The sequence below is a fragment of the Oryctolagus cuniculus genome, chromosome 19 (assembly GCF_964237555.1).
Source record: "Oryctolagus cuniculus chromosome 19, mOryCun1.1, whole genome shotgun sequence".
NCBI lineage: Eukaryota > Metazoa > Chordata > Mammalia > Lagomorpha > Leporidae > Oryctolagus > Oryctolagus cuniculus.
This window is the reverse complement of record NC_091450.1, coordinates 56,062,722-56,089,283: the sequence shown is the minus strand read 5'-3', so window position 1 is coordinate 56,089,283 and position 26,562 is coordinate 56,062,722. Positions and strand designations below refer to the sequence as shown.

The following is a 26,562-nucleotide window of genomic DNA, read 5'->3' as shown; positions in this document are numbered from 1 at the left end:
AAGTGTTCCAGATTCCTCCATTTTGTTGCAAATGACTGGATTTCGTTGTTTCTTACTGTGGTATAGTATTCTAAAGAGTACATATCCCATAATTTCTTTATCCAGTCTACCATTGATGGGCATTTGTGTTGGTTCCAGGTCTTGGCTATTGTGAATTGTGCTGCAATAAACATTAGGGTGCAGACCGCTTTTTTGTTTGCCAATTTAAATTCCTTTGGGTAAATCCCCAGGAGTGGGATGGCTGGGTCGAACGGTAGGGTTATATACAGGTTTCTGAGGAATCTCCAGACTGACTTCCAGAGTGGCTTGACCAGTTTGCATTCCCACCAACAGTGGGTTAGTGTCCCTTTTTCCCCACATCCTCGCCAGCATCTGTTGTTGGTAGGTTTCTTTATGTGAGCCATTCTAACCGGGGTGAGGTGAAACCTCATTGTGGTTTTGATTTGCATTTCCCTGATTGCTAGTGATCTTGAACATTTTTTCATGTGCCTGTTGGCCATTTGGATGTCCTCTTTTGAAAAATGTCTATTGAAGTCCTTGGCCCGTCTCTTAAGTGGGTTGTTGGTTTTGTTTTTGTGGAGTTTCTTGATCTCTTTGTAGATTCTGGTTATTAACCCTTTATCTGTTGCATAGTTTGCAAATATTTTTTCCCATTCTGTCGGTTGTCTCTTCACTCTCCTGACTGTTTCTTTTGCAGTACAGAAACTTCTCAATTTGATGCAATCCCAATAGTTGATTTTGGCTTTGACTGCCTGTGCCTCATGGGTCTTTTCCAGAAATTCTTTGCCTGTGCCAATATCTTGAAGGGTTTCTCCAATGTTCTCTAATAACTTGATGGTGTCGGGTCATAGATTTAGGTCTTTAATCCACGTTGAGTGGATTTTTGTGTAAGGTGTAAGGTAGGGGTCTTGCTTCATGATTCTGCATGTGGAAATCCAGTTTTCCCAGCACCATTTATTGAATGGACTGTCCTTGCTCCAGGAATTAGTTTTAGATCCTTGATCAAATATAAGTTGGCTGTAGATGTTTGGGTTGATTTCTGGTGTTTCAACTCTGTTCCATTGGTGTATCCATCTGTTTCTGTAGCAGTACCATGCTGTTTTGATAACAACTGCCCTGTAGTATGTCCTGAAATCTGGTATTGTGATGCCTCCGGCTTTGTTTTTGTTGTACAAGATTGCTTTAGCTATTCCAGGTCTCTTGTGCCTCCATATGAATTTCAGCATCATTTTTTCTAAATCTGAGAAGAAGGTCTTTGGTATCTTGATTGGGATTGCATTGAATCTATAAATTGCTTTTGGGAGAATGGACATTTTGATGATATTGATTCGTCCAATCCATGAGCATGGAAGATTTTTCCATTTTTTGGTATCCTCTTCTATTTCTTTCTTTAAGATTTTGTAATTCTCATCGTAGAGATCTTTAATGTCCTTGGTTAAGTTTATTCCAAGGTATTTTGATTGTTTTTGTAGCTATTGTGAATGGGATATATCTTAGCAGTTCTTTCTCAGCCATGGCATTGCTTGTGTATACAAAGGCTGTTGATTTTTGTGCATTGATTTTATATCCTGCCACTTGGCCAAACTCCTCTATGAGTTCCAATAGTCTCTTAGTGGAGTTCTTTGGATCCTCTAAGTAAAGGATCATATCGTCTGCAAAGAGGGATAGTTTGACTTCTTCCTTCTTAATTTGCATTCCTTTGATTTTTTTTTTTTGTCTGATGGCTCTGGCTAAAACTTCCAGAACTATGTTAAATAGCAGTGGTGAGAGTGGGCATCCCTGTCTGATACCAGATCTCAGTGGAAATGCTTCCAACTTTTCCCCATTCAATAGGATGCTGGCTGTGATCTTTGCATAAATTGCTTTGATTATATTGAGGAATGTTCCTTCTATACCCAATTTGCTTAGAGTTTTCATCATGAAAGGGTGTTGAATTTTATCAAATGCCTTCTCTGCATCTATTGAGATAATCATATGGTTTTTCTTCTGCAGTCTGTTAATGTGGTGAATCACATTGATTGATTTGCGAATGTTGAACCATCCCTGCATATCAGGGATAAATCCCACTTGGTCTGGGTGGATGATTTTCCTGATGTGTTGTTGTATTCTATTGGCCAGAATTTTATTGAGGATTTTTGCATCTATGTTCATCAGGGATATTGGTCTATAATTTTCTTTCAGTGTTGCATCTTTCTCTGGCTTAGGGATTAAGGTGATGCTGGCTTCATAGAAAGAATTTGGGAGAATTCCCTCTTTTTCGATTGTTCTGAATAGTTTGAGAAGAAATGGAATCAGTTCTTCTTTAAATGTCTGGTAGAATTCAGCAGTGAATCCATGTGGTCCTGGGCTTTTCTTTGTTGGGAGGGCCTTATTATGGTTTCAATTTCTGTTTTAGTTATTGGTCTATTTAGGTTTTCTATGTCTTCATGGTTCAATTTAGGTAGATTGCATGTGTCCAGGAATCTATCCATTTCTGATAGATTTTCCTGTTTGCTGACATACAAGTCCTTGTAGTAATTTCTGATGATTCTTTTTATTTCTGTGGTGTCTGTTGTTACGTTTCCTTTTTCATCTCTGATTTTATTGATTTGGGTCTTTTCTTTTTTTAGTTAGTTGGGCCAATGGGGTGTCAATTTTGTTTATTTTTTCAAAGAACCAGCTCCTCGTTTGGCTGATTTTTTGTAGTGTTTTTTTGGATTCAATCCTGTTAATTTCTTCTCTGATTTTAATTATTTCTCTTCTCCTACTAGATTTGGGTTTGGTTTGCTGCAGTTTTTCTAGGTCCTTGAGATGTGCTGAAAGCTCATTTATTTGGTACCTTTCCAATTTCTTGGTATAGGCCCCTATTGCTATAAACTTGCCTCTCAATACTGCTTTTGCTGTATCCCATAAGTTTTGATATGTTATGTTGTTGTCTTCATTTACTTCCAGAAAGTTTCTGATTTCTCTTTTGATTTCTTGAATGACCCAGTGTTCACTCAGGAGCATGTTGTTCAGTCTCCATGTGTTTGCATACTTTCTGGGTTTTCCTGAGTTGCTAATTTCCAGCTTCATTCCGCTGTGGTCTGAGAAGCTTCATGGTATGATTCTCATTCTTTTAAATTTGCTGAGACTTGCTTTATGACCTAGTATGTGATCAATCCTAGAGAAGGTTCCATGCACTGCTGAGAAGAATGTAAAGTCTTCAGATGTAGGATTGAAAGTTCTATAGATATCTGTTAGATCCATTTGGGCAATAGTGTTGATTAAATCTGCTGTTTCCTTGTTGATCTTCTGTCTGGATGATATCTATTTCTGAGAGTGGAGTATTGAAGTCCCCCAGTACTATTGTATTGGAATCTAAGTCTCCCTTTAAGTCCCTTAACATATCTTTTAAATAGACCGGTGCCCTGTAATTAGGTGCATATACATTTATAATAGTTACATCTTCCTGTTGAATTGAACCGTTAATCATAATATAGTGTCCCTCTTTGTCTCTCTTAACAGTTTTTGTATTAAAGTTTATTTTGTCTGATATTAATATGGCTACACCTGCTTTTTTTTGGTTTCTGTTGGCATGGAATATCTTTTTCCAACCTTTCACTTTCAGTCTGCTTGCATCTTTGTTAGAGAGATGTGTTTCTTGTAGGCAAAAAATAGTTGGGTGTTGTTCCTTAAGCCAGTCATCCAGTCTGTGTCTTTTATCTGGACAGTTCAGGCCTTTCACGTTTAATGTGACAATTGATATGTAGTGACTTTGCCCTGCCATTTTCCCAGAGATATTTTCTAGTATATGCTTTGAGCTTCCCATGCTCTTTTACTGGTAGGTGTTCTTCCTTTCCCTTCTTACATATTGATGGCCATGTTTCTGTGTTTCTGAGTGTAGCACATCTTTAAGTATCTTTTGCAGGGCCGGATGAGTGACCACAAAGTCTTTCCATTTATGTTTGCTATGAAAGGTCTTTAGTTCACCTTCATTCACAAATGAGAGCTTAGCAGGATATAATATTCTGGGCTGGCAATTATTCTTTCTTAGCACCTGTGCTATGTCTCGCCATTCCCTCCTAGCCTGTAGTGTTTCTGATGAGAAGTCTGCTGTGAGTCTAATTGGAGATCCTCTGAGAGTAATCTGACGTTTCTCTCTTGCACATTTTAGGATCTTTTCTTTATGTTTCACTGTGGTGAGTTTAATTACCACGTGTCGTGGTGAGGATCTCTTTTGATCAGGTTTACTGGGGGTTCTATGAGCTTCCTGTACTAGGATGTCTCTGTCCTTCTCCAAACCCGGAACGTTCTCTGCTAGTATCTCACTAAAAAGGCCTTCTAATCCTTTCTCTCTCTCCATGCCTTCAGGAACTCCTAGAACTCGAATGTTGGTTTTTTTTAATAGTATCCTGTAGATTCCCAACAATATTTTTTAGATTTCTAATTTCCTCTTCTTTTCTTTGGTTTGACTGTATCCTTTCCTGTTCTCTGTCTTTTAAGTCCGATATTCTCTCTTCTGCTTCACCCATTCTGTTTTTAAGGCTCTCTAATGTGTTTGTCATTTGATCTATTGAGCTCTTCATTTCATTTTGATTTCTCTTCACTATCACACTTTCCTGTTCTACTAGTTTCTGAGTTTCATTTTGATTCTTCCTTAAAATGTCATTTTCACGAGAGAGATTTTCAATCCTGTCCAATAAGGATTTCTGTAGTTCAAGGATTTGCTTTTGAAAACTTCTAAATGTTCTTATCATAAATTTTTTTGAAATCCGTATCTTGCATTTCTTCTATCTCATCATCTTCATAATCTTGGTTTGGGGTGTTTTGTTTATTTGGAGGCATCATAGTGTCATTGTTGATCTTGTTCACTCAATTTCTGTGTTTGTTGCTTGGCATAGTTAATTCTTCTTTCGTCACTGTGTGTTTTTTTAATTTTATTTTATTTTATACTATGTCCGTGTTAAGTGGACTGCCTGCTGTTGGAGGAGCCTTGGAGGCCTGAGATGGGTGCGGGCTGAGAGCTCTGCTTGGTTCTTCCTGGTTACGGGTGTGCAAAGGTGACACCCTCAGGTTATGCGTGGTAAATCTTTCTCTTTTTATTTACTTATTTATTTATTTTATTTTTATTCAGGAGGTAAGTAATACTGCACGGCTGAGCAGAATTGATGGTATTTAGCTTCTGATCTCTGGCTTCTACCCAAAGAGTCTGTGCCAGTTCAGTTTCTGCTGCGGACTCCCACTGGGTTGCCTAGGCTACTGAATTGTAGCCTTAGCTCTCCCCTTTTGTTATGTATATCCCGAGCGGGGCCTGCTCTTTGTCTCTTGCTCACCTTTGCAAGTTTGGCAGAGAGAGAGAAACTTCTTAGTACTTGTACCCCCCCACCTTTTTTTTCTTCTTTTTTTTCCTTCTCTCCTGTAGTCAGTCTGGTGAACTTTCCCACCTCAAAGCCCTCTTCCCTCTAGATTCTGTCCGCCGCTTCCCCGCCAATGTCTCTGGTTACTGAGCTCACCTCCCCTTCCAGCACCGATGTGTGGACTCGGAGCCCTGGGCGTCCCTGCTCTCCCTGCTGGTGTCTGTGTGGCATCCACTTCCCTTCCTGCACTGGCGCACAGACCCTGTGGCTCCCACAGCTCAGCTTCCACGTGGTGGGTGACCTTTCTCTCCCAGTAGGTCCTCCGAGTCACAGCCACTAGATCCAGAAGAGTTTCCTCCGCAATTTTTTCCTGATCCTTTTTCTGAGGCTACTGTAACTCCACTTTTATTAAACTCACCATTGGTTTTCAACTTTCACAAATGTAAACTCCTCAAAGATAATACCTAAGATTTAATTTGAATGTAATTATACCATATGGATGCTATAAATTTTTAAATGAAGCTTTGAACATATTTATATTTTTCTTTCTTTTTAAATTTCTGATTCCAGATGACCTGATAAAGAGAATAAATATAGATATGCATACAGTAGTCAGAATAACTCCAGTGGAAATTACCCTAAAGTTCCAAATTCTCTAAATTACAACCTAGAGAAGATTTGGTGAGTTATAATATATTTGTTATATCAAATTTTTTTATGTGTGTTATGAAATTTCCAATTTTGTAACTGATAAGAATGTTGAGTTCATATTTGCCAGAACAAGTGAGTTTCTTCTTTTTTTATTGTGTTAAATAGCAAAATATGCCATTTTAACCACTTTTAAGTGTACAATTCAGTGGCATAATTGCACAGTTTGGAAATATTTTCTCCCATTCAGTTGGTTGCCTCTTCTCTGTTTTGAATGTTTATTTTGCAGTGCAGAATCTTCTCAGCTCTGTGTAATCCCATTTGTCAATGGGATTTGTTTACCTGTGCCTCAGGTTATTTTCCTAGCAGTCCTTGCCCATGCCAATGTCTTGCACACTTTCCCCAATGTGCTGTAGTAATTTGATAGTATCATGTCATGGATTTAGGTCCTTGATTCATGCTTTTAGCATTTGCTGGTGTTACAGTGCCCATTGTGTAGACGGACTTCTAAAAATTTTTATCTTTTAAAATTTTTCTCCACAAAGAAATCTCTTGTATGAGGAATACAGACTTCATGCATTCCATAAGTGCAGCTTTAGGAATAGAGTGATTCTTCCTACCATACCTGCCCTTCTACACACTCTCCCACCCCTTATCATCCTCCCTCTCCAATTTCTAGTCACATTCTCCACACTTTATATATTTTGGTTACTATACCTTTATGAGTTGAATAGTTTACAAATAAATTGCTCGCATTTTCTTGGATGCCCCTTCACTTTCCTGAGTGTTTCATTTGCTTCACAGAAGCTTCTCAATTGGATGGAATCCCATTTGTGAATTTTGGTTTTGATTTCTGTACCTCTGGGGTCTTTTACAAGAAGTCTTTGTATATGCCAATGTCTTGCAGGGTTTCCCCAATGTTCTCTTATAGTTTGATGGTATCGGGTTGTAGATTTATGTGTTTAATTGATTTTGAGTGGATGTTTGTGTAAGTTATAAGTTATAGTTTGTGTAAGTTATAAGTTATAGTTTCTTGCTTCATGCTTCTGAATGTGGAAATGCAGTTTTCCCAGCACCATTTGTTGAAGAAACTGTCTTTCTCTAGGGATTGACCTTAGCTCCTTTTTCAAATACAAGTTTGTTGTAAATGTTTGGATTGGATTGATTTCTTCTATTCCATTTGTCTATCCATCTGTTTTTGTACCAGTATCCAGCTGTATTGATTAAAACTGCCCTGTAGTATGTCTTGGAGTCTGGTATTGCAATGCCTCTGGCATTGTTTTGTTGTATAAGATTGCTTTATCTATTTGGGATCTCCTGCATTTCCATATGAATTTCAGCATCATTTTTTCTATATCTGAGAAGAATGTCCTTGGTATTTTTATTTGTACCTTACTTAATCTGTAAAGTGCTTTTGGACATATAGACATTTGGATGATATTGATTCTTCCAATCCATGAACATGGAAGATTTTACCATTTTTTGTGTCTTCTTCTATTTCTTTCTTTAATGTTTTTTTATTCTCATCAGAGAGTTTTTTTTATTTAATAAATGTGAATTTACAAAGTGCAACTTTTATATTGTTGTGGCTTCCCCCCCAACCTCCCTCCCTCCTGTGGCCCTCCCCTCTCCCACTCCCTCTCCCATCCTACCGTTCATTGAGTTTCATTTTCAATTGCCTTCATATACTGAAGATCAACTTAGTGTATACTAAGCAAGGATTTCAACAGGCTGCACTCACACAACTGCACAAGGTATAGGGTATTGTTTGACTAGTAGTGTTGTTTTTAAGTTTCATAGTAAAACACATTAAGGACAGAGATCCTACGTGGGGAGCATGTACCCAGTGACTCCTGTTGTTGATTTAACAACTGGCATTCTTATTTATGACATCAGCAATCACCCGAAACTCTTGCTATGAGCTGTCTAGGCTATGGAAGCCCCTTGAGTTCACTGAATCTGAACTTGTTTAGTCAAGGCCATATCACAGTGGAGGTTCCTTCCTCCCTTCAGAAAAAGGTGCCTCCAGAGAGAGTTTTGACATCCTTGATTAAGTTTATTCTGGCCGGCACCGCAGCTCACTAGGCTAATCCTCTACCCCTTGCGGCGCCAACATGCCGGGTTCTAGTCCCTGTCAGGGTGCCAGATTCTGTCCCGGTTGCCCCTCTTCCAGGCCAGCTCTCTGCTGTGGCCAGGGAGTGCAGTGGAGGATGGCCCAAGTCCTTGGGCCCTGCACCCCATGGGAGACCAGGATAAGTACCTGGCTCCTGCCATCGGATCAGCGCGGTGCGCTGGCTGCAGCACACCAGCAGTGGTGGCCACTGGAGGGTGAACCAATGGCAAAAAGGACGACCTTTCTCTCTGTCTCTCTCTCTCTCACTGTCCACTCTGCCTGTCAAAAAATAAAAAAAAAGTTTATTCTAAGATATATGATTTTTTGTAGTTCCTGTGAATGAGATTGATCTTAGAAGTTCTTTCTCAGCCATGGCATTGTCTGTGTATACAAAGGCTCTTGATTTTTGTGGATTGATTTTATTTTATTTTTATTTTTTTATCTTTTATTTAATGAATATAAATTTCCAAAGTACGACTTATGGATTACAATGGCTTCCCCCCCATACCGTCCCTCCCACCCACAACCCTCCCCTTTCCCACTCCCTCTCCCCTTCCATTCACATCAAGATTCATTTTCGATTCTCTTAATATACAGAAGATCAGCTTAGTATACATTAAGTAAGGATTTCAACAGTTTGCTCCCACACAGAAACATAAAGTGAAAAATAATAGATGATTTTTTTAAAATGATGATGAAATCAGATCAGACCTATTGTCATGTTTAATCCCAGTGAGAGTCAAGTTGGGAATTGATAATTTCTTTTTTTTTTTACAGAAGATCAGTTTAGTATACATTAAGTAAAGATTTCAACCGTTTGCACGCCCATAGAAACACAAAGTGAAATATACTGTTTGAGTACTCGTTATAGCATTAAGCATCAATGTACAGCACATTAAGGACAGAGATCCTACATGAGGAGTAAGTGCACCGTGACTCCTGTTGTTGACTTTACAAATTGACACTCCTGTTTATGGCCTCAGTAATCTCCCTATGCACCAGTCATGAGTTTCCAAGGCTATGGAAGCCCCTTGAGTTCTCCGACTCTTATCTTGTTTAGACAAGGTCATAGTCAAAGTGGAGGTTCCCTCCTCCCTTCAGAGAAAGGTACCTCCTTCTTTGAAGACCTGTTCTTTCCACTGGGATCTCACTCACAGAGATCTTTTTGCCAGAGTGTCTTGGCTTTCCATGCCTGAAATACTCTCATGGGCTTTTCAGCCAGATCTGAGTGCCTTTAGGGCTGATTCTGAGGCCAGAGTGCTATTTAGGACATCCGCCATTCTATGAGTCTGCTGAGTATCTCACTTCCCATGTTGGATCACTCTCCCCTTTATTTATTCTATCGGTTAGTATTAGCAGGTACTAGACTTGTTTATGTGCTCCCTTTGACTCTTAGTCCTTTCATTATGATCAATTGTGAACTGAAATTGATCACTTGGAATAGTGAGATGGCATTGGTACATGCCACCTTGATGGGATTGAATTGGAATCCCCTGGTATGTTTCTAACTCTACCAATTGGGGCAAGTGAGCTTGAGCATGTCCCAAATTATACATCTCTTCCCTCTCTTATTCCCACTCTTATGTTTAACAGGGATCACATTTCAGTTAATTTTCAACACTTATGAATAACTGTGTGATAATTACAGAATTAAACCTGTCATATTAAGTAGAGCAGACAAAAAAACTACTAAGAGGGATAATGTATTAAAGTTGTTCATTAACAGTCAGGGCTATGCTGATGAAGTCACCATTTCTCATAGTGTCCATTTCACTTCAGGAGGTTTCCTTTTTGGTGTTTAGTCAGTTGTCACCGATCAGGGAGAACATATGGTATTTGTCATTTTGGGACTGGCTAACTTCACTCAGCATGAAGTGTTCCAGATTCCTCCATTTTGTTGCAAATGACTGGATTTTGTTGTTTCTTACTGCGATATAGTATTCTAAAGAATACATATCCCATAATTTCTTTATCCAGTCTACCGTTGATGGGCATTTGTGTTGGTTCCAGGTCTTGGCTATTGTGAATTGTGCTGCAATAAACATTAGGGTGCAGACCGCTTTTTTGTTTGTCAATTTAAACTCCTTTGGGTAAATTCCAAGGAGTGGGATGGCTGGGTTGAACGGTAGGGTTATATACAGGTTTCTGAGGAATCTCCAGACTGACTTCCATAGTGGCTTGACCAGTTTGCATTCCCACCAACAGTGGGTTAGTGTCCCTTTTTCCCCACATCCTCACCAGCATCTGTTGTTGGTAGGTTTCTGTATGTGAGCCATTCTAACCGGGGTGAGGTGAAACCTCATTGTGGTTTTGATTTGCATTTCCCTGATTGCTAGCGACCTTGAACATTTTTTCATGTGCCTGTTGGCCATTTGGATTTCTTCTTTTGAAAAATGTCTATTGAGGTCCTTGGCCCATCTCTTAAGTGGGTTGTTGGTTTTGTTTTTGTGGAGTTTCTTGATCTCTTTGTAGATTCTGGTTATTAACCCTTTATCTGTTGCATAGTTTGCAAATATTTTTTCCCATTCTGTCAGCTGTCTCTTCACTCTCCTGACTGTTACTTTTGCAGTACAGAAACTTCTCAATTTGATGCAATCCCAATAGTTGATTTTGGCTTTGACTGCCTGTGCCTCATGGGTCTTTTCCAGAAATCTTTGCCTGTGCCAATATCTTGAAGGGTTTCTCCAATGTTCTCTAATAACTTAATGGTGTCAGGACGTAGATTAAGGTCTTTAATCCACGTTGAGTGGATTTTTGTGTAAGGTGTAAGGTAGGGGTCTTGCTTCATGCTTCTGCACGTGGAAATCCAGTTTTCCCAGCACCATTTATTGAATGGACTGTCCTTGCTCCAGGAATTGGTTTTAGATCCTTGGTCAAATATAAGTTGGCTGTAGATGTTTGGGTTGATTTCTGGTGTTTCAATTCTGTTCCATTGGTGTATCCATCTGTTTCTGTACCAGTACCATGCTGTTTTGATAACAACTGCCCTGTAGTATGTCCTGAAATCTGGTATTGTGATGCCTCCGGCTTTGTTTTTGTTGTACAAGATTGCTTTAGCTATTCCAGGTCTCTTGTGCCTCCATATGAATTTCAGCATCATTTTTTCTAAATCTGAGAAGAAGGTCTTTGGTATCTTGATTGGGATTGCATTGAATCTATAAATTGCTTTTGGGAGAATGGACATTTTGATGATATTGATTCTTCCAATCCATGAGCATGGAAGATTTTTCCATTTTTTGGTATCCTCTTCTATTTCTTTCTTTAAGATTTTGTAATTCTCATCGTAGAGATCTTTAACGTCCTTGGTTAAGTTTATTCCAAGGTATTTGATTGTTTTTGTAGCTATTGTGAATGGGATTGATCTTAGCAGTTCTTTCTCAGCCATGGCGTTGCTTGTGTATACAAAGGCTGTTGATTTTTGTGCATTGATTTTATATCCTGCCACTTTGCCAAACTCCTCTATGAGTTCCAATAGTCTCTTAGTGGAGTTCTTTGGATCCTCTAAGTAAAGGATCATATCGTCTGCAAAGAGGGATAGTTTGACTTCTTCCTTCTCGATTTGTATTCCTTTGATTTCTTTTTTTTGTCTGATGGCTCTGGCTAAAACTTCCAGAACTATGTTAAATAGCAGTGGTGAGAGTGGGCATCCCTGTCTGATACCAGATCTCAGTGGAAATGCTTCCAACTTTTCCCCATTCAATAAGATGCTGGCTGTGGGTTTTTTATAAATTGCTTTGATTATATTGAGGAATGTTCCTTCTATACCCAATTTGCTTAGAGTTTTCATCATGAAAGGGTGTTGAATTTTATCAAATGCTTTCTCTGCATCTATTGAGATAATCATATGGTTTTTCTTCTGCAGTCTGCTAATGTGGTGAATCACATTGATTGATTTGCGAATGTTGAACTATCCCTGCATATCAGGGATGAATCCCACTTGGTCTGGGTGGATGATTTTCCTGATGTGTTGTTGTACTCTATTGGCCAGAATTTTATTGAGGATTTTTGCGTCTATGTTCATCAGGGATATTGGTCTGTAATTTTCTTTCAGTGCTGCATCTTTCTCTGGCTTAGGGATTAAAGTGATGCTGGATTCTTAGAAAGAATTTGGGAGGATTCCCTCTTTTTCGATTGTTCTGAATAGTTTGAGAAGAAATGGAATTAGTTCTTCTTTAAATGTCTGGTAGAATTCAGCAGTGAATCCATGTGGTCCTGGGCTTTTCTTTGTTGGGAGGGCCTTAATTACTGTTTCAATTTCTGTTTCAGTTATGGGTCTATTTAGGTTTTCTATGTCTTCATGGTTCAATTTAGGTAGATTGCATGTGTCCAGGAATCTATCCATTTCTGATAGGTTTTCCTGTTTGCTGGCATACAGGTCCTTGTAGTAATTTCTGATGATTCTTTTTATTTCTGTGGTGTCTGTTGTTACGCTTCCTTTTTCATCTCTGATTTTATTGATTTGGGTCTTTTCTTTAGTTAGTTAGTTGGGCCAATGGGGTGTCAATTTTGTTTATTTTTTCAAAAAACCAGCTTCTCACTTGGCTGACTTTTTGTAGTGTTTTTTTGGATTCAATCCTGTTAATTTCTTCTCTGATTTTAATTATTTCTCTTCTCCTACTAGATTTGGGTTTGGTTTGCTGCAGTTTTTCTAGGTCCTTGAGATGTGCTGAAAGCTCATTTATTTGGTACCTTTCCAATTTCTTGATATAGGCACCTATTGCTATAAATTTGCCTCTCAATACTGCTTTTGCTGTATCCCATAAGTTTTGATATGTTGTGTTGTTGTCTTCATTTACTTCCAGAAATTTTTGATTTCTCTTTTGATTTCTTGAATGACCCAGTGTTCATTCAGGAGCATGTTGTTCAGTCTCCATGTGTTTGCATACTTTCTGGGTTTTCCTGAGTTGCTAATTTCCAGCTTCATTCCACTGTGGTCTGAGAAGCTGCATGGTATGATTCTCATTCTTTTAAATTTGCTGAGACTTGCTTTATGACCTAGTATGTGATCAATCCTAGAGAAGGTTCCATGCACTGCTGAGAAGAATGTAAAGTCTTCAGATGTAGGATTGAAAGTTCTATAGATATCTGTTAGATCCATTTGGGCAATAGTGTGGATTAAATCTTCTGTTTCCTTGTTGATCTTCTGTCCGGATGATCTGTCTATTTCTGAGAGTGGAGTATTGAAGTCCCCCAGTACTATTGTATTGGAATCTAAGTCTCCCTTTAAGTCCCTTAACATATCTTTTAAATAGACCGGTGCCCTGTAATTAGGTGCATATACATTTATAATAGTTACATCTTCCTGTTGAATTGAACCCTTAATCATAATATAGTGTCCCTCTTTGTCTCTCTTAACAGTTTTTGTATTAAAGTGTGGGGAGCAACTCGGACTAGACTAAGTTACTGGAATTAAGACTTATTCTATTCATCTGCTCTCCCACAATATGGCGCTGGGAGAGAAGAAAACAGCTTCTACACAGCTGCCTCCAGTTCAGCCAATAAACTGTAGGACTTGCTCCTGATTGGAGAGCAGCGTACTCGGTGTGTGGGCAGCCGAGTTAGGATTGGCGGAGGAGGACTATAAAGGAGGAGAGAGACGGCATGCACCGGGAACATCTAAGGGGAACATCTAAGGGGAACACCTGTGCAGCCCCCGAGAGAGCCGGCCGGCGGTGTGCCACTCCCCTGCGGAAGTGGGGAATGTGGCCAGGGGGAACCGCCCTTCCACGGAGGTGGAAGGGACAGTAGCCAACCCGGGAAGAACCAGCAGCAAACCTGGGGAGGGCTGAGCAGATGAAAGAACAGCGCAGGGTCCTGTGTCGTTCCTCCACGAAGACGGGGAGCGACATTAAAGTTTATTTTGTCTGATATTAATATGGCTACACCTGCTTTTTTTTGGTTTCTGTTGGCATGGAATATCTTTTTCCAACCTTTCACTTTCAGTCTGCATGCCTCTTTGTTAGAGAGATGTGTTTCTTGTAGGCAGCAAATAGTTGGGTTGTGTTCTGTGAGCCAGTCAGCCAAACGGTGTCTTTTAACTGAAGAATTCAGACCATTAATGTTCAATGTGACTATTGATACGTAGTGACTTTGCCCTGCCATTTTCCCAGAAATATTTTCTAGTATATGCTTTGAGCTTCCCATGCTCTTTTACTGGTAGGTGTTCTTCCTTTCCCTTCTTTCATATTGATGGCCGTGTTTCTGTGTTTCTGAGTGTAGCACATCTTTAAGTATCTTTTGCAGGGCCGGACGAGTGACCACAAAGTCTTTCCATTTATGTTTGCTATGAAAGGTCTTTAGTTCACCTTCATTCACAAATGAGAGCTTGGCAGGATATAATATTCTGGGCTGGCAATTTTTCTCTCTTAGCACCTGTGCTGTGTCTCGCCATTCCCTCCTAGCCTGTAGTGTTTCTGATGAGAAGTCTGCTGTGAGTCTGATTGGAGATCCTCTGAGAGTAATCTGACGTTTCTCTCTTGCACATTTTAGGATCTTTTCTTTATGTTTCACTGTGGTAAGTTTAATTACCACGTGTCGTGGTGAGGATCTCTTTTGATCAGGTTTACTGGGGGTTCTATGAGCTTCCTGTACTAGGATGTCTCTGTCCTTCTCCAAACCCGGAACGTTCTCTGCTAGTATCTCACTAAAAAGGCCTTCTAATCCTTTCTCTCTCTCCATGCCTTCAGGAACTCCTAGAACTCGAATGTTGGTTTTTTTTAATAGTATCCTGTAGATTCCCAACAATATTTTTTAGATTTCTAATTTCCTCTTCTTTTCTTTGGTTTGACTGTATCCTTTCCTGTTCTCTGTCTTTTAAGTCCGATATTCTCTCTTCTGCTTCACCCATTCTGTTTTTAAGGCTCTCTAATGTGTTTGTCATTTGATCTATTGAGCTCTTCATTTCATTTTGATTTCTCTTCACTATCACACTTTCCTGTTCTACTAGTTTCTGAGTTTCATTTTGATTCTTCCTTAAAATGTCATTTTCACGAGAGAGATTTTCAATCCTGTCCAATAAGGATTTCTGTAGTTCAAGGATTTGCTTTTGAAAACTTCTAAATGTTCTTATCATAAATTTTTTGAAATCCGTATCTTGCATTTCTTCTATCTCATCATCTTCATAATCTTGGTTTGGGGTGTTTTGTTTATTTGGAGGCATCATAGTGTCATCGTTGGTCTTGTTCTCTAGATTTCTGTGTTTGTTACTTGGCATAGTTAATTCTTCTTTTGTCACTGTGCGTTTTTTTTATTTTATACTATGTCCGTGTTAAGTGGACTGCCTGCTGTTGGAGGAGCCTTGGAGGCCTGAGATGGTTGCGGGCTGAGAGCTCTGCTTGGTTCTTCCTGGTTACAGGTGTGCAAAGATGACACCCTCAGGTTATGTGTGGTAAATCTCTCTTTTTATTTATTTATTTATTTTATTTATTCAGGGGGTAAGTAACACCGCATGGTACGGCTGTGCAGAATTGATGGTATTTAGCATCCAGTCTCTGGCTTCTACCCCCAGAGTCCATTTAGGCTCCTCTGGACTCCCACTGGGTTTCCTAGGCTACTGAATTGTAGTGACTCAGTTCCTTAGCTCTCTGCTTTTGATATGTAAATCCAGAGAGGGGGCCTGCTCTTTGTCTCTTGGGAATTCTTCAATCCTTGCAGCCTTGCAACCTTTGCAAGGTTAGGGGGAAGAGAAACCCCCAATCTTTTTTTTTTTCCTTCTTTCCGGTAGTGAGTTTGCTGTACTTTCCGGCCCCCCTCTAGATTCTGACCCCCGTTTCCCCACCAATGTCTCGGGATATTGAGCTCACCTCCCCTTCCAGCGCTGATGTGTGGACTCGGAGCCCTGGATGTCCCAAGTCTCCCCGCTGTTGTCTGTGTGGCATGCACTCCCCTTCGAGCACTGGCACGCAGACCCTGCAGCTTCCGCGGCTCGGTCCCGCGGCTCGGCTTCTGCGCGGTTGGCGACCTTGTTTTCCCAGTAGGTCCTCCGATTCCCAGCCACTCGATCCAGAAGAGTTTCCTCTGCAATATTTTCCTGGTTCTTTTTTCTGAGGCTACCGTAACTCCCCTTTTACTAAACTAAATTTTCCCGGACTATCGGTGCACACCCTCACTATTCCGCCATGTTGGCTCCGCCGCTCTGGATTGATTTTATATCCTGCTACATTACCAAACTCTGCTATGAGTTCCAGTAGTCTCAGTGGAGTCTCTTGGATCCCCTATACATAGAATCATGTCATCTGCAAATAGGGAGAGTTTGACACCCTCCTTCCCAATTTGTATACCTTGATTTCTTTTTCTTCTCTAATGGCTCTGGCTAAATCTTCTAAGGCTATATTGAATATCAGTTGTGATATTGGGCATCCTTGCCTGGTTGCAGATCAGTAGGAATGCTTCCAACTTTTCCCCATTCAGTAGGATGCTGGCTGTGGGTTTGTCATTTTGTCTTGATCATGTTGAAGAATGTTCCTTCTATACTCAATTTATTTGAGTTTTCATCATAAAATCATTTTGTATTTATCAAATGCTTAGAGATTTCATCATGAAAGGGTGTTATATTTTATGAAATGTTTTCCTCTTTATCTATGATATAATCATATTGTTTTTGTTCTTTAGTTTGTTAATGTGATGTATCACATTGATTGATTTGCAAATGTTGAACCATACCTGCATACCAGGGGTCAATGCCACTTAGTCCAGTGTATGATCTTTCTGATGTGTTGTCAGGTTCAATTCACTAGGATTTTGTTGACAATTTTTGCATCTGTGTTCATTAAGGAAAAGTGTCAGTAATTTTCTTTCTTAATTGCATCTTTTTCAGATTTAGGAATTATGGTGATGCTGGCTTCATGGAAAGAATTTGGGAAGATTCCCTCTCTTTCAATTGTTTTGAATAGCTCAAGAAGAATTGCAGTTACTTCTTCTTGAAATCTCTGGTAGAATTCAGCATTGAAGCCATTCGGTCCTGAAGCCATTTGGTTTTTCTTTATTGGGAGGGTCTGTATTATTGATTCAATTTCTGTCCTATTTATGGGTCTGTTTAGGTTTTCTCTGTCTTCATGGCTCAATTTAGGTAAGTTGTATGTGTCCAGGAATCTATCCATTTCTACTAGGATTCCTGGCTTGTTGGCATGCAGCTCTTTGTAGTAATTTCTGATGATGATTTTTATTTCTGTGGTGTCTGTTGTTACATTTCATTTTTCACCTCTAATTTCATTAATTTTGGTCTTTTCCTTTCTTTTGGTTATTTGGGACAATGGTTTGTCAAATTTGTGTATTGTTTTCAAAAAACCAGCTCTTAATTTTACTGATCTTTTATTTTTTTTGGTTTTAATTCTGTTGATTTCTTTTCTAATTTTAATTATGTCTTTCCTCCTATTAGTTTTGGGTGTTTTTTGTTTTTGTTTTTGTTTTTTTCTAGATTCTTGAGATGCATTGCTACCTCATTTATTTGGTACCTTTCCAATTTCTTGATGTAGGAACCTATTGCTATAAACTTTCCTCTTAATACTCCTTTTGCTATATCCCATAAGTTTTGATGTGTTGTATTGTCACCTTCATTTGTTCCCAGAATTTTTTAATTTCTCTTTTGACTTTGTCTATGTCACACTGTTCATTCAGGAGCATGTGCTTGTGTATGTTCTAGAGATTCCTGAGTTGCTGATTTCCAGTTTTTTTCCATTGTGGTCCAAGAGGATGCATGGTATGATTTTGATTTTTTCTATATTGATGAGACTTGCTTTATGGCCTAACATGTGGTCAATCCTAGAGAAAGCTCCATGCACTGATAAGAATGTGTATTCTGCAACTGTAGGATGAAAAGTGCTGTAGATATCTGTTAGGTCCATTTGGTCTGTAGTGTCAATTAAGTCTGTTGCTTCCTTGCTGACTTTTGTCTGGTTGATGTGTTCCTTACTGAAAGTGGGGTATTGAAGTTTCCCATTGCTATTGTATTTGAATCTATGCCTCCCTTTAGGTTCCTTTACATTTCTTTTAAATAGCCAAGTGCATTGTTATTTGTTACATTCATAATAGTCACAGCTTCCTGTTAAATTTATCCCTTAATCATTACATAGTGCCCCTCTTTGTTTCCTCCAACAGTTTTTGTGTTAAAGTCTACTTTATCTGATCTTAGAATGGTCACACCAGCTCTTTTTAGCTTTATGTTAGCATGGAATCTTTTTCCATCCATTCACTTTTACTCTGCATTCATCTTTGTTGGTGAGATGTGTTTCTTGCAGGCAGCAAATTTGTTTTTTAATCCATTCACCCAGTCTGTGTCTTTAACTGGAGAGTTGAGGCCATTACATTAAAGGTGACTCTCTATAAGTAATGACTTTGCCCTGCCATTTTTCCATAAATATTCTTTTTTTTTTTTTTACTTTGGATTTCCTTTTCTGCTTTTACTGGGAGATCTTCTTCCTTTACCTTCTTTTTTAGTGATGGCCATGTTTCTGTGTTTCTGTGTGCAGATCATCATAAACATCTTTTGCAAGGCTGGATGGGTCCTGACAAATTCTTTCAAGTTCTGTTTGTTATGGAAAGTCTTTATTTCACCTTCATTCATAAATGAGAGCTTTGCAGGGTACAGTATTCTGGGTTGACAGTTCTTTTTTTCTTAAGCCTTAGACTATATCTCTCCATTCTCTCCTAGCCTATAGTTTCTGGTGAGAAGTCAACTGTGAGTGCTTCCTGTACTTGGATGTCTGTTTCTTTCTCCAAATTAGGGAAGATTTCTCATATTATTTCACTAAAAAGGCCTTCTAATTCTTTTTTTTTTTTTCTTTCCACATCTCCAGGAACTCCTATGACCTATATACCAGGTCACTTGATAGTATCCTGTAGATTCCCAACAGTGTTTTTTAGTTTTCTAATTTCTTCTTGTTGTTTTTTATCTGGCTGTCTAATTTCATGCAATTTGTCTTCTAAGTTGGATATTCTTTCTTCTGCTTTACAGATTCTGTTGTTAAGGCTTTCCACTGCATTTTTAATTTGTTCTATTGAATTTTTAATTTCAAAAATTTCATTTTGGTTTCTCTTCAAGATCTCAGTTTCGTGGGAGTTATTTTCTTTCATGTATGGATTTCTTTAGTTCATGCATTTGCTTCTGATTACTTCGAAGTAATCCTACTTTCAATTTTTTGAATTCCATTTCTGTCATTTCTTCAATATCTTCATCTTCACAATCTAGTATTGAAGTATTGTATTCTTTTGGGGGCATCATGTTGTGTGTCTTATTCTTGTCTCTTGAATTGGTGCATTTATTATTTGGCATTTGTGCAGATACTTGTTGGTTTCTTCTTTTATTTTCTTTTTTTGCTGTGGCAGATTTTATCTTTGGACCACGTCTGCATATTGGAGAGTGTTTGCTTTCAGTGATTACCTAGAGGCATGTGGTGGATGTGGCCAGGGAGCTCTGTTCACTGTTCCAGATGGAAAGGAGTGTTAAGCTGGCACCCAGGTTGGGTGTGGTAAATCTCTCTCTGTCTCTCTCTCTCTCTCTCTCTCTCTCTGTTTTTTTAATCAGAGGGAAGGTTTCTTCTGCTCTGTTCATATAGACTCAGCTCACTTCCTCTCCAAGCACACCAGTGCCTGGGCATTAGTCCCAGTGGGTATAATATTCATCCACATTCTACAAGGCCCACACAAAGGATCTATGCCATACTTAGTGTAGCAGATTCCCCAGCAATGTCCCTCACCAGGGAACCAGGGACCCCTGAGTATGTGGAGCCCCCACAGTGATTACCCAAAGACTCAGCCACACCCTGAGCCTTCCCATGCAACCTCAGTGTTTTCCCAGTCCTGTAGCCTCAGTGTTTTTACAGTCCCAGCACACAAGGCTCCCAACAGTAATGAGCACCCTGCCCCCTGTCACTTTTCCCTGCCAGACTCAGGAGTTTCTGCTTGGCTGGTTCCTGTGCATGGACATGAACTGGTGCAGCTTTTATGTACATCCAAAATGGCTCCTGCTCTCTATCTGCTTGTTTCAGGATGCCACGGCAGGGTGATTGGGGAAAGAGAAACATGAGCTATTTTTTTTTCTCCTCTGTTTGGCAGGTACACTATTGCCTACAGGGTTCCAAGCCCTATTCCCTGCAGGCTTTTCCAGCAGTTTCATCACCCATGGTTTAGGCTGTTTCAGTCTAATATCACCTTACTCTCCAAAGCTGGTGCAGGGGCTCTCAGCTTCTAGGATCCTGAATTGTACATGTCCACACCTTCCTTGTAGGTTTACTGTGTCCCTTTAATTTCTGTGGACTTCCCTCTGCCATTTTCTCCCTACCTCTTCTCTGAGACTGCACTCTCTCCCTTTTTTAAACTATCTTATCCTAGACTAGATAATTGAGCTCCCTCCCTACTCTGCCATCTTAATCCAATCAGTGAATGTGATTGATCTTTGAAGCTTTTACTCAGCCATGGCATTGTTTGTATATAAAAAGACTATTGATTTATGTGAGCCTATTTTATATCCAGCAAGTTTGCCAAACTCTTTATGTTCCTTTTTTAAAATAATTTTTATTTGAAAGAGTTATACAGATAGAGAAGGAGAGGCAGAGCAAGAGAGAGGTCTTCCTTCTTGTGGTTCACTGCCAGATAACTTCAACAGCTGGAGCTGTGCCAATCCAAAGCCAGGAGCCAGAGTTTCCTCTGGGTTTTCCCACTTGGGTGGAGAAGACCACGGACTTGGGCCATCTTCTGCTTTCCCAGGCCATAGCAGTGAGCTGGATTGGAAGTGGAGCAGCCAGAACTAGAACTGGCACCCATATGGGATGCTGGTGATTCAGGCCAGTGTTTTAATGTGCTGCACCACAGCACTGGACCCTAGATGCCTGTTTTGATTGTGGACTTAGCATGCCATTAATAAATAATGTGCTTGGATATATTCATTGTTATAGTTTCCCTGTTACAAATTACTAGTAATCATGCCAAGGTAAGAATTCATTACAAAACTAATTTATTTTAGTAAGAATCAGTGTGTGACTCCACAATCATACACTACTTATATTTTATATAAATAAAATAAAGAAAGAAATAATGATTTTGAGCAATTTTATATATCTCTGCACTTACTCCACAATGAATTGTTATCTTTAGGCTGTTGGGTACAGACAAATGGGTGGTTTGCAAGTCTTAGAATGGCCCTAAAGGCATGTATTGATAGGACATTAATTAGTCAATCATATTTCAAAAGGAATAATTTTGTGTACAGGCCTCCAGCACTAGCATTGCTCATGAAATTAGATACACAGTTGGAAATATAGATCACCAGGAGTTGGTATTTTCTCAAAATCACCTGAGTGACTCTCAGCTATTAGCTTTGAATTGATTTATGTTGTATCCTTTCTTTTGAAATAAGCAAGCAACTTCTACTGAACCAGCTTCAGGCTATTGAATAACAAAAAAATGGCAAGTCTTGCAAACTGATGGACTTAAATTAGGCCCTTGGGTTTTTAAAAAAGATTTATTTGAAAGACTGAGAGTTACAGAGAGAGGAGTTAGAGTGAGAGAGAACGTGAGCAAGAGACAGAGAGTCTGAGAGCAAGAAGTCTTCCGTTCTGCTGGTTCATTCCCCAAATGACCACAACTCCAAGAGCCATGCTGACCTGAAGCCAGGAACCAGGAACCTCTTCTGAGTCTCCTACATGGATGCAGGGGCCCAAGGATGTGAGCCTTCTTCTACTGCTTTCCCAGGCCATAGCAGAGAGCTGGATGGAAGAAGAGCAGCTGGGACTTGAACCACTGCTATATGGGAAGCTGGCACAGCAGGCTTAACCCACTGTACCACAATGCTAGTCCCGCCTTTGGGTTTAGAAAGACTTAACTCCACAACTGGTTTGTGTCAACCCTTAGATGTGTGATATGAAGAAAATTAATTATCCTCTCTGAGCCTGCTTTTTTTTTTAACCTTAAGTCAAGGAGTGGCATACCTTAAAAATTGTGATCAATGATTTATAAACAGCCAAGAAAAATAAGGACTCTAACAGAGGGCATCTAGTAGAGTCCTTGTCACTCAAGAAAGGTTAATATAGTTTAGTTATTATCTTGTCTGCTTTTGGTGGTTTGGGTGAAATAGGAACAGTAATAATTGGCAAAATTGTTTTGTTTATTTCTTGAGAAGCACACTCACACAGACACAGAGAGAGCTCCCATCTACTGAGCCATATCTCAAGTGCATGCAATGGCTGAGGCAGCGCCATGCTTAAGCTTGGAGCCAGGAGCTCAATTCCTGAACCAAAGTGGAAGGCAAGGGCCAAATTATTTGAGGCATTACCACTGCCTCCTAGGATCTGCATTGGCAGGAAACTGGAATCTGGGGCAAAGTTGGGACTTGAGCCCAAATACTGAGATATGGGACATGGCAACCCAACCAATATTTTAACCTCTAGACCAAATGTCTATCTCTAATTCATAAATCTGTAACTATCATGTATCTTTTATTTCTGCTCTTTTTTCTTCCTCCTCCACCTACCTTCTATGGAGATGAGCACACTATTTCTACATTTGCGAAATTATCTTCTTTTCCTTTTATCTGATGTAACGTTCTAATTTCAAAATGCAATAACTTAATAATATATTATTGTAAAAGGATATAAATAATATATTATTGTAAAAGGATTATTTATTTATTATATTATATCATTTATTCGGAGAGAGGAAGAGACAGAGAGACATTTTCCCCTCTCTGTTTCATACCCCAAATGGCAACAATAGCTGGGGCTGAGGTAATCTGAAACCAGGAACCTTGAACTCCATCTGGATATCCAACATAGGTAGCAGGGTCCCAAGTTTTTGGCTCATTTGCAGCACTCCCAGGCATATTAGCAAGAAGCTGAATCAGAAGTGGAGCAGCTGGGACTTGAACAGGTGCTCATGTGGGATGCCAGCCCTGCAGGTGGTAGTTTTATCTGCTATGCCATAATGTTGGCTCCAGGAATAGATTGTTCTGAACTCTCATGCCTTAGTGGATTTAGTGAGCTTCCTGGACTCAGTTGATCAGTTACTGTCTGTGAATCTTCACGGGGTTATTATTATATCAGTTGAGACTACTGGAGTTTGGGCTCACTCAGAAGACTGGTAGTTGACAGTTTATCAATGGAAAACTCACTAAGATTATAAATCAGTGTTAACATAAGCTCTCATGTGTATCACTGCATGGTGGCTAGTTTTATTATTATTTTTTATTTTCTTGTATTCTTTTTCTTTCTGCAGAATTTGGAATCACATTTCTAAAAATTTTATTTAAGTTATACAAGTTTCATGTATTTAATATATACAGATTTAGGAACACAGTGATACTTCCTACCCTATCCTCCCTCCCACCCATGCTCCAACCATTCTTTCTCTTCCCTATCTCATTCTCACTCTTAATTTTTATAAAGATCTACTTTCAGTTTAGTTAATGATCATCAAGTTAACCCTACCCTAAATAAAGGAGTTCAACAAATTGTATGATGAAAAAATACCCACTGCTCCTCAATAGATGAGACAAAGGCTGTAAACAATCATCAGATACCTCAAAATGTCCATTTCACTACAATACATTACAATTCAGCTACTCTATTAGTTACCTTGGATCAGGGAAGACATATGGTATCTGTCTTTTTGAGACTGGCTTATTTCAGTAAGTATAATGGTTTCCACTTGCATTCATTTTGTTGCAAAAGAGAGGATTTCATTTTTTTACAGCTGAGTAGTACTCCATAGTGTATATGCCATAATTCCTTTATCCAGTCAACAGCTAAGGGACATCTGAGTTGATTCCATATCTTAGCTACTGTGAATTGTGCTGCAGTGGACATGGGTATACAGATAACACCTTCATATGTTGATTTCTTTTGGTTTGGCTAAATTTCCAGGAGTGGGATGGCTGGGTCATGTGGTAGGTATATATTCAGACTTCAGAGGTATCTCCAGACTGTCTTCCACAGTAGCTACACCAGTTTACATTCCCAGCAACAGTGAATTAGGATACCTTTTTCCACACATCCTCACCAGCATCTGTTACTTGTTGAATTTTGTGTGAGCGCCATTCTGACTGGAGTGAGTTGAAACCTCATTGTGGTTTTGATTTACATCTCCCTGATGGCTTGTGATCCTGAGTATTTTTTTCAAATGTCTGTTGGCCATTTTATTATTATTATTATTATTATTATTATTTAAAAGGCAGAGTGACAGAGAAAGAAGGAGCGACAGAGAAAGAGGGAGTGACAGAGAAAGAGATGTAGAGGGAAAAAGAGATCTAGGAATAAATTTACCTAGGAATAAACATAGGATGTCAAAGACTTGTGCAATGAGAATTATAAAACACTAAAGAAAAAAAAGAGGACACATAAAATGGAAAAAAAAACTTCTATGCTCATGTTTTGGAAGAATCAGTATCACCAAAATGTCCATACTTCCAAGAGCAATTTACAGATTCAGTTCAATAACAATTAAAATACCAAAATCATTGTTCTCAGATCTAGAAAAAGTGATGCTGTAATTCATTTGGAAACACAGGTGACCTTGATCAGCTAAAACAATTGTATACCACAAACACAAAGCCTGAGGCATTACCATACCAGATTTCAAGACATATTAACAGCGAAGTCATTGTACACTTACTTCCCATGCAGGACCTTGGTCCTAAATAAGTCATACTATTGAATTCAACTGTAAAACTTGTTCTCAGTTTTTTATATATATTGTGTTCTTGTGTACAAATAGTTGAAATATTTACTTAGTATAGAGTTGGTCTTCTGTATATAAAGTTAATTAAAAATGAATCTTAATGGAGAATGGATCTGGGAATGAGAAGGAGTAGTAAGAGGGGAGGGAAGTGGGGTGGGAGGGTGGATATGGCAGGAAGAATCACTGTATTCCTAAAGACATACTCATGAAATTTATACACATTAAGTAAATGGTTTCTAAAAAAATTAAACCTTCTGAAAAGTATAAAAAAAATGGATGTCCGCAAACATTACTGGATATAAAAGAGATACTTTTACATAAGAATTGTTTAACTTGCTATGAAAAAGGAATGAAATTTTGACATTTGCAACAAAATGGATGGAATGGACTTCATCAGCTAAGTGAATTAACCCAGACTCACAAAGACAAATATCAAATGCTTTTTATAATTTGTGGAAGTTGATATACAGAGAGTAAAATACATGTGCAAATGGGGGCTGGAATTTTGGTGCACCAGGTTAAACCATTGCCTATGACACCAGCATCCCATATCACAGCCCCAGTTCAAGTTTCAGCTGCTCCACTTATGATCCAGCTCCCTGTTAATGTGCATGAGAGAGCAGCCCAAATACTTGGTCCCCTTGCCACCCATCTAGGAGACCTGGATGGAATTCCAGGTTCCTGGCTGTAGCCTGGCCCAGCCCTTGCTGTTGTGGCCATTTGGGGAGTGAACCAGTAGATGGAAGATGTTTGTCTCTATGTCTTTCTTTCTCTGCTCTGTCAGTCTGCCTTTCAAATAAATAATTAAAAAAAAATTGAAAGTGGCCAGCCTTGTGACAGCAAGTAAAGCCACTGCCTGCAATGTCCATCCCATATGGTTGCCAGTTTCAGTCCTGGCTACTCCACTTCTTTTTTTCTAAAGATTTATTTATTTATTTGAAAGTATGAGTTGCATAGAGAGATAAGGAGAGGGAGAGAGAAAGAGAGAAAAAGAGAGAGAGAGAGAGAGGTTTTCCATCTGCTGGCTCACTCCCTGATTGGCCATAATGGCTGTAGCTTGGCTCATGCAAAGCCAGGAACCAGGAGCTTCTTACAGCTCTTCAACAGTATTTTTGTTTTCTGATTTCTTCTTGCTTTTGGTCTGACTATAAAATTTTCAGGGATTTGTGTTCTAGCTTAGATATTCTTTCTTCTGCCTCACCTACTCTGTTGTTAAGACTTTTCACTAAATATTTTATGTGAGCTATTGAATTCTTCATTTCTTGTATTTCATTTTGATTTCTCTTTAAAACCTCAATTTCAAATGAAAAAGTTTCAATCATATATTTTTTCTTTAGTTCATGAATTTGCTTCTGATTGCTTCTATGTAATCCAATGATTAATTTTTTGAATTCTGTTTCTGGCATTTCCTTAATCTTTTCATCATCATTTTCTAATATTGACATATTGTGATGTTCCTTTGGGGGTCTCATAGTGTCATCCTTATTTTTGATTTTTTGATTTTTGCCTTTGTTCATGGTATTTGTAGACTTCTTTTCTCTCTGGTTATATCTGTGGTTTGTAGGCATGCCAGATACTCAATTGCTTCAGCCCCACTTGCCACTCAATTGTACTGGCTTGTAAAAGGCTCCCTTATGCAGCTTTCCCCCTCTTCTCTCATTACCAGACAACCAGTAGTGTGCAACTGACACTAAAGCTTGTGCATCTGCTCCTTGCCTGTGTCCAACACTGGGTGTAGGCTCTCCCCCTGCTGGCCACAGGTCTCCACTGTAGCAGTGATGGCAGAGGGAATAGAGATGCACATCCCCCCCCTTTTTT

General features: G+C 39.2%; 1 protein-coding gene across 16 annotated transcripts in view; it reads left to right on the top strand.

Annotated features, from left to right (window-relative positions):
- The window catches only part of LOC127489171 (uncharacterized), an 83,792-nt gene that overhangs the window by 24,522 nt on the left and 32,708 nt on the right, over positions 1-26,562 (top strand). For 10 of the 16 annotated variants that reach the window (XM_070063834.1, XM_070063835.1, XM_070063836.1 and 7 more), the window contains one exon: positions 5,889-5,999. The exons of the other annotated variants lie outside the window; for them this stretch is intronic. The gene's annotated coding sequence lies outside the window, so the exon portion shown is untranslated. The remainder of the gene's footprint in view (positions 1-5,888; positions 6,000-26,562) is intronic. 16 annotated transcript variants of the gene reach the window in all.